The sequence below is a fragment of the Aedes albopictus genome, chromosome 3, assembly GCF_035046485.1.
Source record: "Aedes albopictus strain Foshan chromosome 3, AalbF5, whole genome shotgun sequence".
NCBI classification, from domain to species: Eukaryota; Metazoa; Arthropoda; class Insecta; order Diptera; family Culicidae; genus Aedes; species Aedes albopictus.
In genome coordinates, this window is record NC_085138.1 from 240,606,233 (window position 1) to 240,628,840 (window position 22,608).

General features: G+C 37.4%; 1 protein-coding gene across 5 annotated transcripts in view; it reads right to left on the reverse strand.

The window, feature by feature from the left end:
- The window catches only part of LOC109409390 (fat-like cadherin-related tumor suppressor homolog), a 1,285,617-nt gene that overhangs the window by 820,221 nt on the left and 442,788 nt on the right, over window positions 1-22,608 (reverse strand). For all 5 annotated transcript variants that reach the window (XM_062859767.1, XM_062859766.1, XM_062859763.1 and 2 more), the window contains exon 3: window positions 19,589-19,729. The gene's annotated coding sequence lies outside the window, so the exon portion shown is untranslated. The remainder of the gene's footprint in view (window positions 1-19,588; window positions 19,730-22,608) is intronic.

Here is a 22,608-nt window from a genome sequence, read left to right on the forward strand (position 1 = left end):
GGTTGGTTATATTATTTTTCCCCATGCCCCAGGAACCCCAAGGAAATTTTTGAAATAATTCCAGATGGAATTTCTTGGAAAAATATCATGTGAAATTTCTTTTAAAATTTAGTAAAAAATTCTAATAAAACTCCTGGAGAAATCTTCGAGCAAAATTCTTGGAGGTTTTCTGAAAGTATCTCTGGAGTAATCTCTGGACGTATTCCTGAAGGATTACCTGGAATAACCTGTAATAAGCTTCTGTGATGATTCCTAGAAAACGGCTTTCGAGATTTTTCGAAAAAAAAGAAATATTTCTCAATAAATTCCTTGAAGAATCCATGAAAGAATTCTCAGACTTATCGATGTCCGCGGCACAAGACTGTGCCAGTGCCCCAGCATGTGCAATGACTGGGAAAGAAATTTGCTGACAGACAAAACAATGGTGGCAGCCAGGTTGAAGGAGCACTTCGAAGATTTGTTGAAGGGTAGCAGTGAAGGAGCACCAAGGAACAGGATTAACATAATGGATGACGGTCAAACAGTGGAACCACCAATACTGGATGAGGTTAAGAAGGCCAGAAGCAGCTGGAAAACAACAAGGCTGCTGGGAAGGACGAGCTCCCGGTCGAACTTCTGCAGGCGAAACTTCTGGATAAATACATGTAGGTTTCTTTGGTGGAAATCTTAAAGGAATCGCTGTTCGATATATTTCTTCCTTAACCTTTCAGGACGCGCGCTCCCAAGCAATCGAAACTGCACCGCGCTCGCGATGTATACGGCAAGCGTATTAGAAGTAATGTACTTTGTACAACAGCGCACGTCCTGAAGGGTTAATCATTGGAAACAATAATACAAGAATCTGTGGATATATTCTTGCACGTATTCAGTAGATTTCATAAAAAAAAATCATTGGACATGGACATATTTATGGAGAAATCACATGAAGAATTTCAAATGGAATCTGTAGGAATTTTTCTTAATGAATCTCTAGAAGAATTTGTGGAAGAAACTATGAAAAAAAATCCAAATAAGTCTTTAGGTGATTGTCTAAAACAATATTTGTGGAAATTTGTGGAGGAAATCTTAACATTTGATTTTCTTGAAGCTCAAAGCATTTATGAAGATATTCGAGGATAATTTTCTGAAAGAATTTTAGTAAGGGGAATTTTTGCAGAAATTTTTCGAGGATCCACTAGACTAGAGGAAGTTCTTAAGGAGTTTTTAGAATAATTTTTAAAACAATCCATAAGAGGTATACTCAAATATCGTTAAAAAAGAATCCATAGAAGACTTTCTGAAAAGAATTCCTAGAAGATTTTCTAGAATAATCCATGGAGCAATTTCAGAAGGAATCCATGGATGGTTTTATAAATGAGTACTTAAATTTTTCCCAGATGGGCTTCTTGGGCGTGCGGTTAGCGGCGTTAGTCGTTTAGGCGTATTGTGAGTGCCACGGAGTGAGGGTTCGATTCCCGCTCCAGTCGGAGGAAACTTTTCGTCAAACGAAAAATCCTTCATTGGTCCACTGGGTGTTCCGTGTTGTCCGTTGCCTAATGTTAGTGATTGTTCAGTCTGTGCAACCTCTGGTTGAAGACGGTGTAGTGTCTTTTTTTTTTTTTTTAATTTATAGAAAACTTTAGAGAAAAATCTAAAATAAAATATGAATTCTCGGAAAAATTCCCGAAGGGTTTTTAAGAAAAATCTCCAAAATTCTGGCAGAGTTTCTTGAAAATCATATGGCAGTTTTTCTAGAGGAATCGCTTGAACTGATTACTCAGTGAGTTACTTGGAGTAACGTCGATAAAACCATTGTAAATGTGAATTAAAAAAAATATTAAATTTTAACCAAAGTTTGACCAAATCCAATCACCGTATAGAAACATTTTGGCCACAAGCAGTACAAATGATAGAAGTACCCACACACGGCAGTAGGTCTTCAGCAAGCGCAGCGTACGGAAAACTTTTTTCGGAAATGAATACAACTCAGGGCGCTGGGATTGCCGTTTGCGCTAGCGGCTAGCCATATGCAACAGTTTCTGGCAGGAGAGATTGCCAGGGATGGAAGAAAAATGGCCAAAGTGTGCACATAAATATATTATCATAATGTGTGTTTGTATAAAAGGGATTCGTTGTTGCATGTTTGTTTGCCCCATCGTAGATATATCCTTTCAGTAAATAATGAGACCCGATTAAGCCGGAATGCTGTGTGCATGGAATGTTGACTTTACGAGGTTTAGCACTTTATTACCCTGTAATTCCCATTCTTGGTGGAACACCAGGGTCAGTGCTCAGACAAGGCAGGCAGATCCCGGGATGGGAAATTAAGCATTTCTGTCTGAGCATAAACAGATTCATGGACGATGTCTCTCACTAGATTGGAGGATGCTCGACTTTAAATGCCCGCCTGGCATTCCATGGAGGGAGGAACCTTACAACAAGCAGCATGTGCATTCCAGGCGTAGTTCGCCTCGTGTGCTCTATCCCGCTGCACTTGTGTAGTTTATCCAGAATCTCAACAAACTTCCCGGAGCAACAACACCAGCAGCCACGGAACAATTTTAAACAGACATAACTATCAACTATAACTCTTCCTCTCATGATCCCACTAACGCCGCACAAGGCACGCTCTCCGGTATCTTAAACCGCCATCCATCGCCTTCCACGCAGCCAGCCCATAACGCAACTACTATGAGCACGTATGCCGTTCCGGCAGTCTGGAGCTTCAAAAATAGATCACACGCCGCTGGAGTATGGCGGGGGACCGGGTGGGCGAAGCAGCTTTATATGGCAACAACATGAGATTGTACCTAAACCTAGCCGCTAGTACAAACCACGGAAGTAGGAGGATTTCTTCTTCTACTGAGGGATATTAAACCCACCATGAGTCCGCTACATAAACATAAACATAACTCACTAACAACCATATGTTTGCAGGAAGCGAGTGCACGTTGGGAATGAAAAACGATAAGCAAAATATGGAATTTGAGAAATCTGTTGCATTATGTGTTCCCGGATGACGGGAAGAAATCCTGGTTTCATGCAGTTCGGCTCATTTGAGCACCGCACCACCACCGGTAAGCGATTAATATGAACGAACATTGAAAACGTAAGCAAATCCAGCGTCTCAATGCTAGTTAGAACATGATTCTCGATTTTCTTGAAAATCACAAATGGATATTGCTGTAAGGCGAACTTTGTGCTTTGATTATGTTTTTGTGGAAATGCAGAGTAAAACTTGATTCATTTACAAATTGCACTTTCTCCAAAGTATGTATTTTTAAATAATTTTCCTCAAGAGAAATAGCATGAGGAATTCCTGCTGGAATTCCTGGAAGAAGGCCATGATGTGTTCTTGGAGGAATGCCCTGAGGAATTTCTTGATGAATTTCTAGAGGAATTTCTAGAGAAATCTCTGGAAAAAATCTCCGGGGGAATTATTGGATGAGTCTTCGGAGAAGTCTTTGAAAGAATCACATAAGACATTTTTGGAAGGATCCCAATTAGAATGCCAGGATAATTCTTTTTGAGAATCACTAGAATAATTTCTAGAGGAACCCCAGTTAGAATTTCTGGAGTAGTCCTACTCGAGCAGAGGTGCATACCTTACAAATACCATGCGAAAAGCAACATCTGTTCTAATACATAAAATTGTTATTGCTGCGTTATTCTGCGAAATGTTATGAGAACATCACAATAACAGTTGGAGGTATTTGCGCAGAGTTTGGTATTGATGAAGTATTTGTTGGTTTAGCAGTGAAAATAACCGAAGAACAAGATTTGCTATTACATCATGAGGTTAACGAACAAATTAAACATTTAATAACAAGAAATGTTATTAGTTTGCTATTCCATAACTATGAGATAACAAATACTGCACTTGAAATTTTAGGTATGCATTCATTATTGAAATAACAAGACTTGCTATTTTCTAGGTGATATTTATACAAATTTTTGGTATTCGTTTTTGTTATTTTGCCTCTTATTACCACCACCTAATGAAGGGCATATCAAGGTATTGTAGTATTGAAGATAAATACCTTGATATGTTATTCCCTTGTTATTTTCTTCTGCTCTGGTAGCTAGACTTGCAGGAAGAACCGCTTGCTTGAGGAATCTCAACTGGAATTCCTGGAGGAAGGTCAAGAAGAGCTCCTGGCGGAGCCCCATGAGGAATTTCTGGATTAAATCTCTGAGAGATTTGCAGGAGAAATAACTGGAGGAACTTTTTGGAGGACAAAAGAACCAAATGATGATTTCAAGGAAATCAGATAAAAAAAAATTCCTGAACAAATCACAGATAAAAATCGCTGGAGGAGTCCCTAGAAGAATTTCGGTAGGTGCCGTTGAAGAAATTTCTAGTAAAATTCTAGGAGGAATTGCTTGAGTATTTTTACAGTAATGCCTAAACAAATCCTAAGAGAAATTCTTTGAAGAAATACCTAGAGGAAAACCTATAGAATTTTCTGGAGGAATACCCTGGAAGAATTCCAGGATGGATATCCGAAGGACTTGCTGGAATAAAATCCCAATAAGAATGGAGGAGTCCAAGGAGGAAAACTTTATGCTAGAAGTGCCACAGAAAGTGCTAGAAAAATCGCATTTTGGAAGTATAATAGGAATTTTTAGTAACATCCTATTATACATTGCATGAGGAGCCTCTGCAAGAATTTCTAGAGTTACCACATCAGAAATGCCTGCTGAAATACTTAGAGCAGGGGTTCTCAAATCGTGCACCGCGGTGCACTTGCTGTACATAACAATTTGCGTCGCTTCAAAACATCAATCAAAAACTAGAAATAGGGTGACAAAAACTTTAAAGGTTTCTTTCTTCTCGTTTTTCTAACAATAATAATAATAAAATTATTTTAACAATATGACACGAATGTCGCTAAAAATCTCAAAAGTGATTAGTAAGTAGTATTTCGTCGTAAATGCATAAGACCATAAGGGATCTATCAATAATCTTAATATTAGTTTACAAGTATTTTAATGAAAACTGATTTATGATTTTCGAAGGAAACTTCTACCAATCCTCTAATATTCTGACCAGATAACCAGGAAGACATTTACAACAAATCTTAACAGTTTTATTCCATACCTCTTAAAATGACGCTTCCAAGAGTTTTGTATGGATTTTGCCATAGATCGCGCTAGAACCACACTAGAAAACGTCCAGAGGTCAACATAGGAATTCACTGAGGCTCTCATTATGAGTCCGTTAAAAATGGTAGGAATTTCACTATAAATCTACTCAGGAACTCACTCAGAATTCAGAAGTAACTTGTCCGAACATTTGCAGTAATATTTCCAGCAAGAAAATAGCGAATTCGATATAACGTACATTTTGCTTCGATATAACGTACAATATTTAAAAATTCATTTTTTTCAATAATAAGCCTTGTTACCCAGAATTAGCGCAAATTGGGGAAAATTTTGTGTTCGTTATATCGAAGAATACCTGTAATACAATACAGTAATGACAAGTGCACCGCAACGCAACTTATATTAGAAAAGTGCACCGCCAGCCAAATGGCATGAAAACGCCTGCCTTAGGTATCCTTTGAAGAATTGGTAGAAGTATTCTAAAGGAATCCATGTAGAAGCCTCTGATGGGAAAAAAATACGAAGAAATATCAAGAAGATGCCTGAAGAAATCCCGATAGAAATATCCAAAGGATTCCCTCAAATTGCCCGAAAAAAAATTCTGGTGGAGTCATCAGAGAAATTACTGGAAGAACCACATCAGGATTTGTTTAAGAATGGTGGCTGGAATTTCTGGAGGAAGCCCAAGAGGACTTCCTGGACGAGTCTTACGAGAAATCTCTGGAGAAATTGCTGGAAAAAAAACCTGAAGGAACTTTTCGATAAATCACAGGATAAACTCTGGAAGAATTCCAGAAAGATTAGCTGACTAATCTCAACCAGTATTCCTGAAGGAATCTCAAAAATTAAATTAAAAATTTAAAAAATCGAAAAATTGAAAAAATAAAAAAATGAAAATTAAAAAATTGAAAAATTGAAAAACTGAAGAAGTAAAAAATTAAAAAAAAAATGAAAATTGAAAAATAAAAATGAAAATTTGAGAAAGGTGTGTAGCGCAGACTTACAAGTGATAAACAAAATGATCGGGATCGGCAAAATTTTCACTTTTCAAAAAATGATCAACAAGCTGGAACTTTTCGAAAAGTGTATCAAATATTCTCAAGCTGTTACTGTTAGTTGGTCAACCAGTTGTCTATCGATGGTCCAAATTAAGGAAAGATCGGGCTATTCTACACGAAGTTAGAAAGATTCTGGAAAGAGGCATGATTATCTGATAGTCAACTTTGGACTGTAATATTTCCGGAATCAATGAACGGAATGTAATGAAATTTTGAGACTTTATGACTTATATAATGAGCTTCAAAGATCGTTTGATTTAAAATTGTTTACCCGTTTAGAAATTAAAGAATATTTTTCTATTAAAACATCAAATACGCCAAAATTTCAACATCGCTTCAAAATTTAAGATGGTAATTATAGTTAATTTTAATTCCCTCAAATTGACATCAGTATTATTGTACTTGCCACACAATGTTCAATTTTATGCAACGACAGGCAAAGAAAGCCCTTCAATCAATAACAGTGGAAGTGTTCTAGGAAGTTGAAGAGATGCAGGCCAAGTTCCAATGCAAACGTCAAGCCATAAAGAAGAAAGAAGAGGAATAAAATCAGTTACGTACACAATACACCAAGATGGGAAAACTTGACTTTCAAATGCTAATTTGAATCCTTTAAATCATCATCAAAAGAAAAGATGATGCTAATGAGACTCAATTTTCATTGCCTTTCGTCGATTGTGACTGTGAACACCATGTCACTGGTTGTAACATTTGTTCCCAGTATAAACGTTTGCTCCTTGATGAAAATTTCAGCTCGCTTGTTCCCTTCCACGCTCAACATTCTTTTCCCATGGAGAAGCGAAATCTCCCAAATGAATTCTTTTCAACAGCAGCACCGCAGAACCACCATCTCCATCCAGTTGGGTTGGTCCAGGCTTGGTTTGGCTTGACTTGACTCTCGGCTGGCTCTCTGATGATGGTGTCACGTTGATAACCTCCTGGAAAGTGGGTCCTTCCAGAAATGCACAACTCGTGCTCCGAGCGAAGCGACTATGATTTCCCAGAACATTAGTCTCATTACTTGCTGCTGTTGCTGTTGCTGTTGTTACGGGCTGTTGCTGGCTGGTTGGTTACTGCTGCCACCGTTCTTGATGACAGCATGTTCCAGGGTGGACGGCACAGTGGGGTCAAGTTACAAAATGGATGGTCAAACGTTATTTTTAACTTTAACGTTCCTAGAAATGATGAAAACATTTGCTTTGACGTGACCTTTCAATATGACTTCAAAACATTCAATTATTTTCTGTGGCTACAAACAGAATTTCGACCCACTTTTCCCAGATGGATCCCAAGGCGGAACACAGTTGACAGCAACGGCATCAGTGCTTGCTTTAACATTTCCATGTTCTCGTGCTCTACTTTTGAGTCCCTCGTCCACGCCGTGGGCAACCGTGGGCATTTCCAGGCTGTCGGGCTCAACTTCCGTTTGCGAAAATAAACTGTTTATGAGTTGAGGTTTATACGGAACCTTCTCCGTGTCCGTGTGAAGCTGGTACCTACACACGACTAAGGAGCTGCCAGGGAAGGTAAGGAAGCTGGTGGCCACCGTGACTAGCAGTAAACCGTAAGAGCCCCCCTGCGGGAATGCGGAAAAGTTTAGCACAAGAAAGCTGCGCCAAACACGGGAAGCTCATCTCCTCCTTTCCCGCTCGTGGATGTGGAAGCTCGGAGCGAGCTTGAGAGTTGTGCAGCCAACAACGCGTGGACCAAACTCAGTAACAGTACGACATTCCGCAAACGACACCCTCGGCTAGGGCGATGATGCTGGTGTGACTACATGTTCGTGATACCGGCAAGAAACACAACACAGAGTGAGCACAATATTCAAAGCAACCAACCTACTAACAACCGGAGAGATGAATTATCACTACCAGGAGGCTTGTATTTCAGCCCGGTTAGTTCGTTGTTGTAGTAGTTGGCTTTAGAATTCAACCTCCGGGCATTGTTGGTTGGAGAATTGTGTTCTTTCTTGGCGGTGTCCTCTGTTTCGAAAAGTCATATATTAATGTTTATAATGTATTGTTGGGAGCAAAGTTTGCGGAATAATGTGTCCCCTTTGTAGGGTCGAGTTTTGTATGGAAACGAAGCAATGTTAGCATTTACTGCTACGTATCAAGGTGAAACTAAAAGTGAGCATCACGTATTTATACAACGTTTATTAACATGTTGTATGCAATCAATCGTTCGTTCGCCTTTTTTGTCACGGTTATGGCAAAATACACTTTTCAAGTTCCACAAATTTAAGACAAAATTCAAAACGGAACTTTTTGGTTGCTTAAGGGGCTAACTATGAATGTTGCTGGAACTTCGCACATAAGTGTCATTAAGGCACATTGTTAGTCTTTTAATCAGCTTGAAAGCTGCTCTTGAGCAGCTTGAAACTGCTTTAGATGATACCAGGCACTTCTTTGAAATTTTCTAGTTATTAGAAGCTCATTTCAGTAGCTTCATGTTATGATAAAGACTTAATAGTCATTTTGCCTATAAAACTAACTTTATCACCAATGCTTAATAGAAACCAAACGTAAATGCAACAAATCAATAAAACACAGTAAAAAAATATCGCCCACCGATTCAAATCGGTAATCGCTGCTTGAGGGCCATCGCCCTACCACAACACCAGAGTGTGTGGAATCTGACTCGAATAAACTGCAAAGTTTGCAGAGTCTAGTATTCAAGATAAATTACCATCTTATCAAAACTCTTGGTTACTTGCCAACAAGGTTGTTTCTGTCTATATATTTTTTGTTGTGATTATCTATTTGGAATACAACCAGGTTTTTGATAAATAATCTGTTATTGGCTGTTCGCGGTCAAAATTGATTTTAAGGCGGAATTTCTTTATATCTTCCAACGTTGCGGCCCCTGGTTAGGGCTTTCCTTAGGGAGGTTATAGGCATACCGCTAGCGTTTCATCGCCCTTTGCTGGGCTGTCGGCTGTAGGAATTAGTTTTGTGGTCACAGTACACAGAGTACACAGTATAGACGCCATGTTAGTTGGTTGGAGAAGTGGCAAAAACAAAAATTGAAAAACTCACCCTCAAAATCTACCCACCGCCGTCCAATATCAGTAATAAAACTCGCAGATAAACCACAAAACTTATTCCGACAGTCTACAGCCCAGCAAAGATGATGATACGCTAGTGGTACGCCTATAACCTCCTTGAAGAAGACCCAAACAAAGGGCCGAAACGTTGTAAGATATAAAATAATTCCGCCCAAAATTTGAACGGAAACAGCCAATAACAGAGGGACCAGATCTGTGATACGTATTTTGTAGAGTTTTTCAATTTTTCCTATAAAATCGATTACTTACTTCTTCTGTGGATTGCTTCAGAAATCCCTTCGAAAAACAATATTTGTTCCAGGAATAGGGTGCGGGCACCGGTTTTGGCCAGTCTAAGGGAAATCATTTTTATAAAAATAATCAATAATCCTATGAAAACAACCAATGCGTCAAAAGAAAGGTTTCAATCTATATTTTGAAGGAAAAATGCAGAAATCATGCCAATACTTGATTTTTGTATTAAAAGTGGCACTGGCCAAAATAGAAGCTCTGTCGCAGTTTTGGCCATATTCTTAAGTTTGGTTTCTATTTTGGCCAATCACGTGTATTTCTTATGGGAGTGGCCAAATTAGAAGCACCCTGGCCAAAATAGATATATGGGAGCAGATTAATTAAGGAAATATATTTTTTTCTTCCAGTTTTTAATCAAAATGTATGGTTTTCACAGCTGTAATCATTATATTGTATTAGGATCTACTAGTAAAAAATAAATTTACGCCGATTTAGATCGCAACAGGCTCAATACCGTACTATGGCCAAAACTCCGGACTGGCCAAAACTGAAGCTTCTACCCTATATACAGAAGTTTCTCCAGAAATTGCTTCAAAAGTTCCACCACCGATTCTTTCAGAAATTCTTTTCTGTAAATTTCTTCAAGCACTCCTAGATAATTATTTCATAAAATTTCCAGGAAATCCTTTATAAAAATCCTCTTAAAATATTCTTACTCAGATGCTCAAAAACAAAACTGATTCGAAAATGTTTTTCGGGGAATGCTTTAAAAATTTCTCCGTAAATTCAATCAGGGATTTCTCTAGAAATTTCACAAAAAAATGCGTGGATTGCTTCAAATGTTCTGTTAATATCTATTCAGAAATGTCTCCAGAGATTCTATTAGAAAATATTCTAAAATTTCGTCTAAAATTTCTGCAGAAGTTTTTTTGAATTCCTCCACTCTTTTCAGGAAATTTTCTGTTTTTCGTTTTCTTTCGGGAATCACAAATTTCACAGAGATCTTCAGGTATTACCCCGTGGATCATGCCAGAGATTCTTTAAGAAAATCATCCATGGGATCTCTTACAAATTCGTTCAGGAATTGTTCTGGAAAATCTTCTAATGAATTCTCCAAAAAGTTTGAAGGCGATTCCTTCATGAAATTTTTCTGGAATTCTTTAGAAATGCTTCCGATTCCTGCAAATATTCTGCATAGATTTCTTCCAGAAATTAAGAAATCGTTTTTTTGAAAAAAAAAATCAGAGATTTCTTTAGAAATGCCTCTACAGATTCCTTAAGATTTGAGATATATCTTGAGGAATCTGTGGAGGCCTTTCGAAGGAAAGCACTTTAGAAAACCTTCCATAGATTACTTCTGAAATTGTTTTATGGAATCTATAAAGGGAATCCGTCCAAAGATTTTTTCAGAGATTCCTTCCAAGGATTCTTTCAAAGATTCCTTCAATTGCTTTTTTTTCGAATTTCTTCCAAATGTTTAAAGTTTCCAAAGTTTCAAGCCTTACGTGGACTTTTTCAAGATTGCTACATGTATTCCTTGAGAAAATCCTCGAATGGTATCTAGATATTCCTTCACGGATTGCTTTAAAAAAATCTCCAGGGATTTCTTGTGAAAATCTTCCATGGATTGCTTCAGAAACTCCCGATGAATTTCTCCAGAGATTCTTCTGTAAACTTCTATAGAGATTCCTCCAGAATCTTGTTCAGAGATTCCTTTTAGAAAATATTCCTTAATTAAATCTTAAAAACAAAAATGATCCCGTCGATGGGGGTGACAATGGATCTGGGGGGTGAGATTAGGTCAAAACGGAGAAACATAAGTACCTAACCAAAAATTTACTTATAAGTGGTTAGCTGTAGGTATTACCTGGTTGATGCAATGGAAAAAAAACGGGCTGTCATTGCTCTTTTTATTGAAAAATTCAATATTTTCGACCTCATGTCTAAATATTAAGAATGGGGGTGAGATTGGGTCAAGCAAGTTATCGAGTGCACATAACCTTAACTAAAAATTGAACTTGTTATCCAGTCCTCATTTGACGTTAGAGTGTTGCCATGTTTACCGTATCTTCATAAAACCACGCTTTCTCTCGAAAATATGTCGAGAAGTGTCAAACGAGTGTGTTAATACGTTTAGTGCCTAAAATCATTTATAAGAATACACCCATCCCGAGCAGGAATGAATAACTGACACATAACTGGAGCATACCAAAGTCAGGTATCATACCAAGACAAGGTATTGGTCGGTTATCCAGGTATTGAAAATAACTTATTTTGGTATTTTGTAGGTATTGATAAAATACCTCAACGATGTATTGAGGACTGCTTCCCGAGCAGGAACGAATAACTGCCACATAACTAGAGCATACCAAAGTCAGGTATCATACCAAGAAAAGGTATTGGTCGGTTGTCTAGGTATTGAAAATAACTTATTTTGGTATTTTGTAGGTATTGATACAATGCCTCAACGAGTTATTGGTTTGGTGTTGAGGACTGCTTGAGGTATTATTGAATTATGGAAAAATCGCTATTTGTATGGAAATATCGCCGATTATTATTTAGGTATTGCCATACCTGATATCATTATTCACGCGTTATGCACAGAATACACCCCAGTTATTATTTTAGGTATTTTACCTCTTATGCAGGGCTACTTAATACCTCATTCAGGTTGCAGGTATTCGGTTTTCCATACCTGAGTTAGTTATTCTTCAACTATTTTCTCTTGCTCGGGTTGAGGTATTATTCAATTTTGGAAAAATAGCTATTTGTATGAAAAAATCGTCGATTATTGTTTAGGTATTGCCATACCTGAAGTCATTATTCACGCGTTATGCACAGAATACACACGAGTTATTATTTTAGGTATTTTACCTCTTATGGAGGGCTACTTAATACCTCATTCAGGTTGTAGGTATTCGGTTTTCCATACCTGAGTTAGGTATTCTTCAGCTATTTTCTCCTGCTCGGGATGCGTTTGAACAGCTTCTCTAATCATCAGCTAATCTGTAGTGGACTGCAATATCGTAAGCTTACAAAATAGACTTAATAGCGTTCTTCTTCTCCACTCATTTTTGTTGTGTAACATAGAGTAACTCTCGCTGAGACCGTCCCACTATTTACACCATGTCTTCAAAAATGTTTAAGGTGGCGATTTTCTGAAAGTCCTCCCCAAAAAAGTAAGGAAAATGCATTTGGTTAATCAAATTGGTGGACCCCCCGTTAGTTAGAGCCACAAGCATTTTGGCGGACCCCTCGATTTTTGTCAATTGTTAGTTCATTTAAACCGTTATAACTCGAAAGTTTCGCCAGAAACCACCTAAAAACTACAGGTTGTTGAAAAGAGAGAAGATAGAGCTACTATTTACAGTTATAAAAAGTTGGGTCGGTCATATTGATTTTGGCCGCCATCTTGGATGTTTATACCAAAACTGTTTTTTCACCATGTTGGCAACCACCGATTTTCAAAAATTTTGCGTCAATCGAAAGCGGGGACATTTTTACACAACATATAAAAAATTTAGAGATGTATCTTTTTCCTATCAAAAGTTATCTGCACTTTTGTGAATTATGCCACTTTTGCGCACTGGGCCAGGTGCCGATTGTTTACATAAATGCAGCGTAATTTCACAGTTTTTACGAACATTTATTCTAAATCTGAATCCACTAATGAAAAGTTGAAAGTTTCAGCTTTTCAAAACACCTAAAAAGTTTAAAAAGCAATGCCCGCATCGTTGAAAAACAGTTAAAAATGAGAACGAACCTCCGATTTGCCCTAATTTTGCTGCAGGTGTGTTTGTGTATACAAGCAGGCGCCAACTTTGATGCTGTTGCGTGTCATTGCCGGTGCGCATGGAAATGTATGGAGAAAACGTGTCATGATTTACAAAAGTGCAGATAACTTTTGATAGGAAAAAGATACATCTCTAAATTTTCGATATGTTGTGTAAAAATGTCCCAGCTTTCGATTGACGCAAGAAATTTTAAAATCGGTGGTTGCCAACATGGTGAAAAAAATGTTTTGGTAGATAAATTCAAGGTGGCGGCCGAAATCAATATGGCCGACCAAACTTTTTATAACTGCAAAGAGTACCTCTATCTTTTCTCTTTCCAACAACCTATAGTTTTTAGGTGGTTTCTGGCGAAACTTTCGAGTTATAACGGTTTAAATGAGCCAACAATTGACCAAAATCGAGGGGTTCACCAAAATGCTTGTGGCTCTAACTAACGGGGGGTCCACCAATTTGATTAACCAAATGCATTTTCCTTACCTTTTTGGGGAGGACTTTCAGAAAATCGCCACCTTAAACATTTTTGAAGATATGGTGTAAATAGTGGGACGGCCTCAGCGAGAGTTACCCATAATATTTGAACGACCCTCTATCTTGAGATGGCGTGATTTACTTTAGCCTTATAGAGGCCAATGATCATGTACATAAGAGTTTATCACGGAGGGTTTGGTTCAAGGTTTGGTTAAACATTTCTTATGCAGTATACTAAAACTATCATGTTTTTTTACAATCAATCTTTCAATGCGCCCCTCCCTCATTGTAATACCTCCTCCTCTGATGGAGGTTGAAATTCTAAATGATTATGATGGTTAAAAATGGTGATACAGCATACAAACGTTATTTTATCAAATTTCAACCATTTTTTCGGTTGTATTAGCCCTTTTAGGTGGATTAATCATCTTTTAAAATTATTTGAGTTTTTATTCGTCATGATTACATGGTGTTTCAAGTAGGTTTACTAGATATGATCAATAAAATTAACTTATATTCTTAGATAGGCAATTTCGAATACTTTGACCCATTCTCACCCCCTCTAAGGGGTTGAGATTGGGTCAATTTTCAATCATTTGTACTTTAGTAAGCAATTCATATAACGTGATACTTTCTTGATAAACTATCATTACCACATAGGAGAGTATACATACCAAATAAAAAGTTATTCCGACTTCAATTGCATTTGATATTTAACGAACAATTTTTGAGTATCCTTTTTTGACCCATTCTCACCCCCAACGACGGTCCATTAATTGTTTTTGAGGATCATCCAAGAATTTTTTCGAAAAGTCCTTCAGAGATTCCTTTTAAAATCTACGAGGGATTAATTTGGAAATGTATCCAAAGTTTCCTTCATTCACTCTTCCAGGGATACCTTTCGAATGTCTTCGATTGCTTCAGAAATTTTATGAGAGATTCTTCCAGAAATTTCCCCAAGCATTATTCTTTTGAGGAATCTTCCATGCATTTTTTTCATAAATTTGCCTCATTGCGTCCTTTGATAACTATTGCACAGATTCCTTCAAAAATTCCCACAGCGGTACCTTCATAATTTCATCCATTAATTCCTTCAGATATTTTTATTCAGAATTCCATTTCATTTTCAGAACGTTTTCTAGCGGTTCCTTCAGACACTCTTTTAAAAAGATGACTTTCAGAAATTCTTCCAAGGATTCCTTCAAATATATCTACAAGCATTTCTTTCGAAAATCTTCCATGCATTTCCTTCAGTTTTTGTTTATTTGATATTTTTACGAGCAGTTTTTCAAGGATTCCTCTAGAAAATATTCCATTAATTTCCTCAAGTATTTCCTAATTAAATCTATAAGAAATCGCTCTGGTGATCCTTTTTGAATGCTTCCACGAATTCCCCCAGAAACTCTTTCAGGATTTCTGTAGAAGTCTATCGGAGATTAATAAGGAAACTCCTCCAAAGTATCCTTTAATTACCCTTTCGGAGATTTCTTTCGAATTTCTCGCAAGGCTTGCTATGGAGACTCCTTCATAATGTTTCTTTTTGAAAATCTTACTTGAATTTTTAAACAATTGACTCGTGGATTGCTTTAATGATTCTTGCAGGGATTCTTTTATAAATCCTCCCAGCGGCTTTTTTTTTCATATTCTTCAAAGAAAACCCTAAGAATATTCCTCCAGAGATTCTTCCATACATTTCTGAAATATCCAATTTACTTAAAAAAAAAATATTTTAAAGTTTTTCTACAGATTAAGAGACTCTTCACAATATTCTTTCAGAATTTCTCCAGAGATTTTTCAGAAATTCATCCGGGGATTCCTTCAGGAATTCCGTAGGAAATTCCCGGACGAATGTCTTCAAAAGTATTTACAGGGATTTTACAAAAGATTCTTGCATAATTTACTTCAATTGTTCTGACTGGAATTATTTCAGAAGTAAGCAGTTTGCTTTTGAGAACCGTCATAAAACCAAGATGATTTTATTGTGGCTTTATGATGGAGAAGAGGGTATGATTCTCATATTTACTTGACTTCAAAATGTTACTCGTGAGGAATTTCAGATATTTTTCCAGGAATTCCTAAGCTATTTTTCTACGTACAGGGGGTGGCCAAAAATGTTTGGGATAGGCAATTTTTTTTTCTCTTACAAAAAAGTTCAACATGGTGTATTTTTTCATAGAGTGCATCGAATATTCTCAAATTTTGACTGTTTGTTAACCTATTGTATGTGCACCAGTGGTACAAATTTGAGCTCGATTGGTTAATTTTTCGCGAATTTATAACCGATCTGATAAAACACTATTTTCAAGACTATCAATTTTTGAACTGTCATATCTCGGAGACCAGTGAACCGAATTGAATGAAATTTTAAGCGGTTATCAACAATATAATAATGCTTAAAAATTCATCAGAACATAGATACTTTTTAAACGTTGAAAAAAGTTATGATGGTTTGACATTTTCACCCATTTAGAGGAAAATGAGTCAAAATTACAATACTGCACAAAAATAACCAAATGTGTTTTTCCTTTAATCCAAATAGGCTCTAATATATCTTTTTACAGATATCTTATGAACAGAAGTAGAAAATCTTTGGATATCAACAATAAAATTTAATGACATTGATGTAAAAACTACATTTTTCCTAAAAAGATCCAAAAAGTGTCAATCCATCATAACTTTTTTAACGGTTAAAAAGTATCCATGTTTTTAATGATTTTCAAGCATTAATATATTGTGGATAAAAGTTTAAAATTTCATTCAATTCGGTTCCCTGGTCTCCGAGACATGACAGCTCAAAAATTAGTAGCCCAAAAATAGTGTTTTACCAGAACGGTTATAACTTCGCGAAAGATTAACCAATCGAGCTTAAATTTGTACCAATGATGCACATATAATAGATTGACAAACAGTTAAAATTTGAGAATATTTGATGTACTCTTTTAAAAGTTACAGCATTTTGAACATTTTTGTGAGAGAAAAAAAAGTTGCCTATTCCAAACATTTTGGCCATCCCCTGTACTTTCCCAGAAATTCATCCAAGCAAATCCCTGGAAATTCTTCCATGAATTATTTCAGAAATTTATAAAGAAATATTTTCGACTGTATTTTCTCAAGGTATTTTTTTTTGTGAATGTTTACATAGATTCATCTATTTATTTCTTCAGCTTTTTCTTTCAAAAATTTCTTAAGAAAATTATCAGAGATTTCTCAACGATTTTTTTCTAAAAGATCCCAAGAGATTATTTTGAGAATTCCAGCAAAGGTGTCCCAAAGAGTTTCTACAGAAAATCATCTTATGATTTCGGATTTGACTAGTCAAGAATACCCCAGAAGGTATATTACTTAGCCTCTATCGAAAATAGTTACAGTATCGGCTAAGAGTGTAAGTGATTGATCTCCAGGACTGTTTGGACCATTTCTGTTGGGATTCAGGGGGTTCAGCGCATATGATAGGTAAAGTAACGTTATTCGGTTTAGCCAGAGTAGCACAGGAGCAAATGATTCGTTTCAGTTTACTTTTAGAATTTTGAGTTCCAAGGTGATTTGGTTAAGCTGGAAAATCATGAAAATGTCTCAGAGTGACCTTAGAGAAACCAAGATTTTCGTAGATTTTGGAAGGTAACCCAAGTAACACACTTGTCACCGAAGAGTCACGGCGGCGCAGGTTTTTGTTACGCAGAAGTTACTATGACTTACTTCTAACAAATAAACACTAACTTGCTAAAAGTAAGTCGCAGTGACTTCTGCGCAACAAAAACCTGCGCCGCCGTGACTCTTCGGTGACTTTGGAATTCTTTGTTACTGGTTTGTATATGAAAACATATTTTATTTCTATTATAGATTGAAAGGGCTCAACACTTAAACAGTTTCCTCAGTCTCACTAACTACGAGTGACTGTAAAACAAATAGGAAAACAGCAGTTATTATCGTCTTTCATTCATGTTGTCAATATGTATTGTAACGAAAATTCCGAATGTGTAATTTAATGCAGACATTTGTCTTTTGATCACCATTTTGAATGCCGCCTACAAAGTGCTATCCCAGATCATCTTCCGTCGTCTTTCACCTAAAGTAAATGAGTTCGTGGGAAGTTACCAAGCCGGTTTCATCGACGGCCGGTCGACAACGGACCAGATCTTCACCGTACGGCAAACCCTCCAGAAATTCCGTGAATACCAGGTCCCAACGCATCACCTGTTCATCGACTTCAAAGCGGCATACGAAAGTATCGACCGCACAGAGCTATGGAAAATTATGGACGAGAACAGCTTTCCCGGGAAGCTGACTAGACTGATAAGAGCAACGATGGACGGTGTGCAGAACAGCGTAAGGATTTCGGGTGAACTATCCAGTTTATTCGAATCTCGACGGGGACTACGACAAGGTGATGGACTTTCCTGCCTACTATTCAACATCGCGACGAGCCGGGCTCAACAGCCGGGGTACGATCTTCACGAAATCCAGCCAATTTGTCTGTTTTGCGGATGACATGGATATTATTGCTAGAACATTTGGAACGGTGGCAGAACAGTACACCCGCCTGAAACGTGAAGCAGCAAAGGTCGGACTGGTGGTGAATGCGGCTTAGACAAAGTACATGCTGGTAGGTGGGACTGAGCGAGACAGGACAAGCCTTGGCAGCAATGTTACGATAGACGGGGATACTTTCGAGGTGGTAGAAGAATTCGTCTATCTCGGTTCCTTGCTAACGGCTGACAATAACGTGAGCCGTGAAATACGAAGGCGCATCATCAGTGGAAGTCGTGCCTACTATGGGCTCCAGAAGAAACTGCGGTCAAAAAAAATTCACCCCCGGACCAAATGTACCATGTACAAGACGTTAATAAGACCGGTGCTTCTCTACGGACACGAGACATGGCGATGCTCGAGGAGGACCTGCAAGCACTCGGAGTTTTCGAGCGACGGGTGCTAAGAACGATCTTTGGCGGCGTGCAGGAGAACGGTGTGTGGCGGAGAAGGATGAACCACGAGCTCGCTGCACTTTACGGCGAACCCAGCATCCAGAAGGTGGTCAAAGCCGGAAGGACACGGTGGGCAGGGCATGTTGCAAGAATGCCGGACAACAACCCTGCAAAGTTGGTGATTGCTAACCATCCGGTTGGTACAAGAAGACGTGGAGCACAGAGAGCACGATGGGCGGACCAGGTGGAGCGTGATCTGGCGAGTGTTGGGCGTGACCGAGGTTGGAGAGCTGCAGCTGCAAATTGAGTATTATGGCGGCAAATTGTTGATTCAGTATTATCATGAATTTGATGTTAACTAAATAAATGAATGAATTTGTCTTTTGGAGTCGTGATTCCTCTGACTCGAAGAATTAATTAATGCCAAACACCCCTACCCCACCAAATAATTCGGCAGTATCAGTCGCCGTTGCCGAAACAAACTCCCTGCCCTCAAACATCCATGCATCGATTCTGCACATTGTTGCAAAATCATCCGTACAAACTCCGGGTTCTCTAATTGACTTAAGCAACGAACAAACATCAATTTTAGCAAACTTTGCAGGATAATATACTTCATCAAACTACGCCCGAAAGCGTGCTTTCAGCAATTTGAACAGCCCCAACTCAACCATATGAAGCAGAACTGCGTTCGTTTCCATCGAATTGTAGAATATTTACTTTGATGAGGCAACATTTTCCCACCCATTCGAGGACGGAAGCTATAGGAGGTGGGCAGCAGGATATAGAAACTTTCACTTTTTCACATGGGGTGCACTGCTGCTGGCTCGTTGGTTGGTGAAAAACTGAAACCCCTCCTGTTCACCGGGCCAGGGCAAGATAGGTAAAAACTGACGATGACGATACGGGTGGATGGAAGTTTAATCAAAACTCTCTATACGTCTACTATGTAGGTACCTATACCTTTTGCGAAACTTTCTTCTCGCTTGGCGTGTGCCAATTACTTTCCCTGTCCTGAATTACCGCCTCATCGACGACGCGATGGCGATGCGATGGTGGGAGGGTTCCAAAAGGAAAACGGCTCTCAGTCAGCAAGTTATTTACCTGTAATGAAAAAAATGGAAACGAAGAAAGCGACGTTAAAAAAATATTTAATAGGCAAACTTTTCCCATTCATTTTGTCGATCAATATAGCGCAAGCAGGTGGCGTCCCATGCAGAGCAGTCAGCAGCCGGTGCGGTGCTTCCCGGAAGGGTGGGCGGCAGAAGAATATTAGGAATGGCTTTCGTCGGGAATCAGGTAGACACTTATTACGGTTTCATATTGAGACGAGTTTACGGTTGAGGGATGGGATGATTTTGCAAATTGCCCGAACAATTTGTTCAATAATTTGAAGGTTTTTCAACATAGAACAAGTTTTTTTGGATTGATAATCTATTTGCATACTAATGATGATTAAAATTTTAAGGTTTCCATATTTTTCACAATTAGTTGAGAACTTCACTTTTTATCAGTTATAACTGTCGTACAGAACTGTTGAACAATTTTCAGCAGTCTATATCGTTTGAACCTATCATATTTCAAACTTTTTCAAACTATGGGTCACAATCCACCGGTGGATCGCAGACTAAATGTAGGAAGATCACGAAGATCATGCTAAGGAATAATTAGGATCACATTGTATCATGCCATCCCTTATGATTTCAGATGTGTTGCACTCCAGAGAAGAAGAAAAACTTGTGGAATCTTTTGTCGACGAACACTGAGTTGATTTCAATATTTTATGAATGATTTAATGAATGATCGTTTAAAAACCCAGAAGGTTTTTCCATGGGTCAGATGTTTACTGAAGAAGATATTTCTGAAGTAAACCTTGAAGAAATTTCAGAAGAAATCTCCGAAGGAATTTCTTAATGAATTCCTGAGCAACCCATTATCAAATCTAGAGTCGTCATCTCTAGAGGATTTCTTGAAATTTTCTGAAGAAACTTAAGAGTAATTCCTGAAAAATTAAAGGAGAATTTACTAAGGAAACTTATGAAGGAATACTGAAGTTAACCACCTTGGAAAACTTGGAAATGGTTATATTCCAAAAAAAATTTTCTTGAGGTATTTTAAGAAGAACTCCTGGAGAAATCCTACAAATGGACATGGACAACAAATGGATCACTAGAACTTTTTGTAGAAATTCCAAAAAAATATTTGTGGAGAAATTGTTGAACAAATTTCTGAAAGAATTTGAAGAAAAGAATTTTTAGAGGAGTAACGGAAACAATCCTATGTGATTTCTCCAAAAGAATCCCAGTAATAATTAAGTTTGGTATGAGGAAATTTCTGAAGAAATTCTGGAGCTGGAGCTATTTCTAAAGGAATCCACGGAAAATTAACTTTCAAAAATTCACGGGGAGATTTCTGGAAAAAAAAACCATGCAGACATTTCTCCATAAAGTCCAAGAATTGTTTTCTAGATGAATACTTGGATTAATTACAGGAGAAATATCAAGAACAATACCTGGATAAAATGCAGATAATTTGTGAAGCAACTCATGCAAGAATTTCTTATAAAAATATTTAGAAAAATATCCCTGGAAATTCCGCGAAAGATTTGCTGGAAGAAGTTCGCATAGGATGCAGCAATTTGAGAAACAATCCACGCTAGATTTTTCAAAGAAAAAAATCTGAAGGAAACTGAAAAGAATTTCTGAAACAAACAAATCTTGGAGGAATTTACAAAGAAATTGTTTTTTTTAATTTAGAACAATGTATTGATTTTTTGATTTTATCCGAAAGAGCACCTTTTTTAAGCCAGTATGATTTTTTTCAGATTTTTAGAACTTTATTTTGCTAAATAAATTCAATTACAAAGAGAATTTTTGAAATCACCTTTTGACAGCTGGGCAACTGTTTGACAGCTCCGCCCAGTACAAAATGCGATGAGGGGTGATTCGACAAATCGCCCCCATACAAACCTTAAATCGATTTTTAAAATGGTTCCCGGGCACCAAAATTCATGAAAATTTGGATTTCGGCTCAGTTTGGCATGCAGATTCAGAATATGGAACTATCTCAACACCGCTAAAGAAGCCAATTGCATAGAAAAACCTCATCCAAAACTCTCTGGTGGAATCATTGAAGAAATTCCTGGAGACATTTTTTTTTTTTTTGAGAAATTCCAATGAAACCTCAAATACCGGAATAATTTCTACAGAAATCGCTTAAGAATGATTGAAATGAACCATTAGAATAGGAAAAACTGATATAATCCCAGGTGGCATTCTTAATGAAGGAATTGGAGTAGTTGTGTATACATTTATGGATGGAAAGTCTGAAGCAATCTATGTTGGAAATTCTTGTTGAATAATGAATTGGTAAATTTAAAAAAAATCCGAGAAGGAACTTCTGAAGAAAATGTTTGACAAATTCCCAAACAAAACTCTGAAGGAATTCCCGAACGAATTCAGTAGAAGATTCTTTGAAAATTTGTAAAAAGAGAAATTGTGAAAATTTCTGAAATTACTGAAAATAATTATGTGGGAATCTCTGAAGCAATGTAGGCCAAACTTTTTATAAAAAAAATATTCTATCCATGGAGGGGTAGCTGGAAAAAATCTTTGAAGATTCTTGGAATGTAGTAGTGCAAACATTTGGAAAGAAATTCGTTGAACATTTTCTAAAAAAATCTTAATACTTCCAAGGAAATTCTAAAAAAAATTTCAAGACATTTTTGGAGGAATTTCTAAAACGACTCATGAAGAAAACACCTCGTGAAAATTTTTGAAAGAACCTCAAAAGAATTTCGAAAAAAACCACAGAGGAAATTCTTGAGAAACCCTTGGAGGATTTGCAATATGATATACTTGGATTCATCTTAAGAATTACTTCTAGAATAATTCCGAGAAATCTCACTAAGAGTCTCTCAGGAAGAATTTGTTTAGAAATTCTTTGATGGTTATCTAAACAAATCCAAGGACGATTTTTTGAAA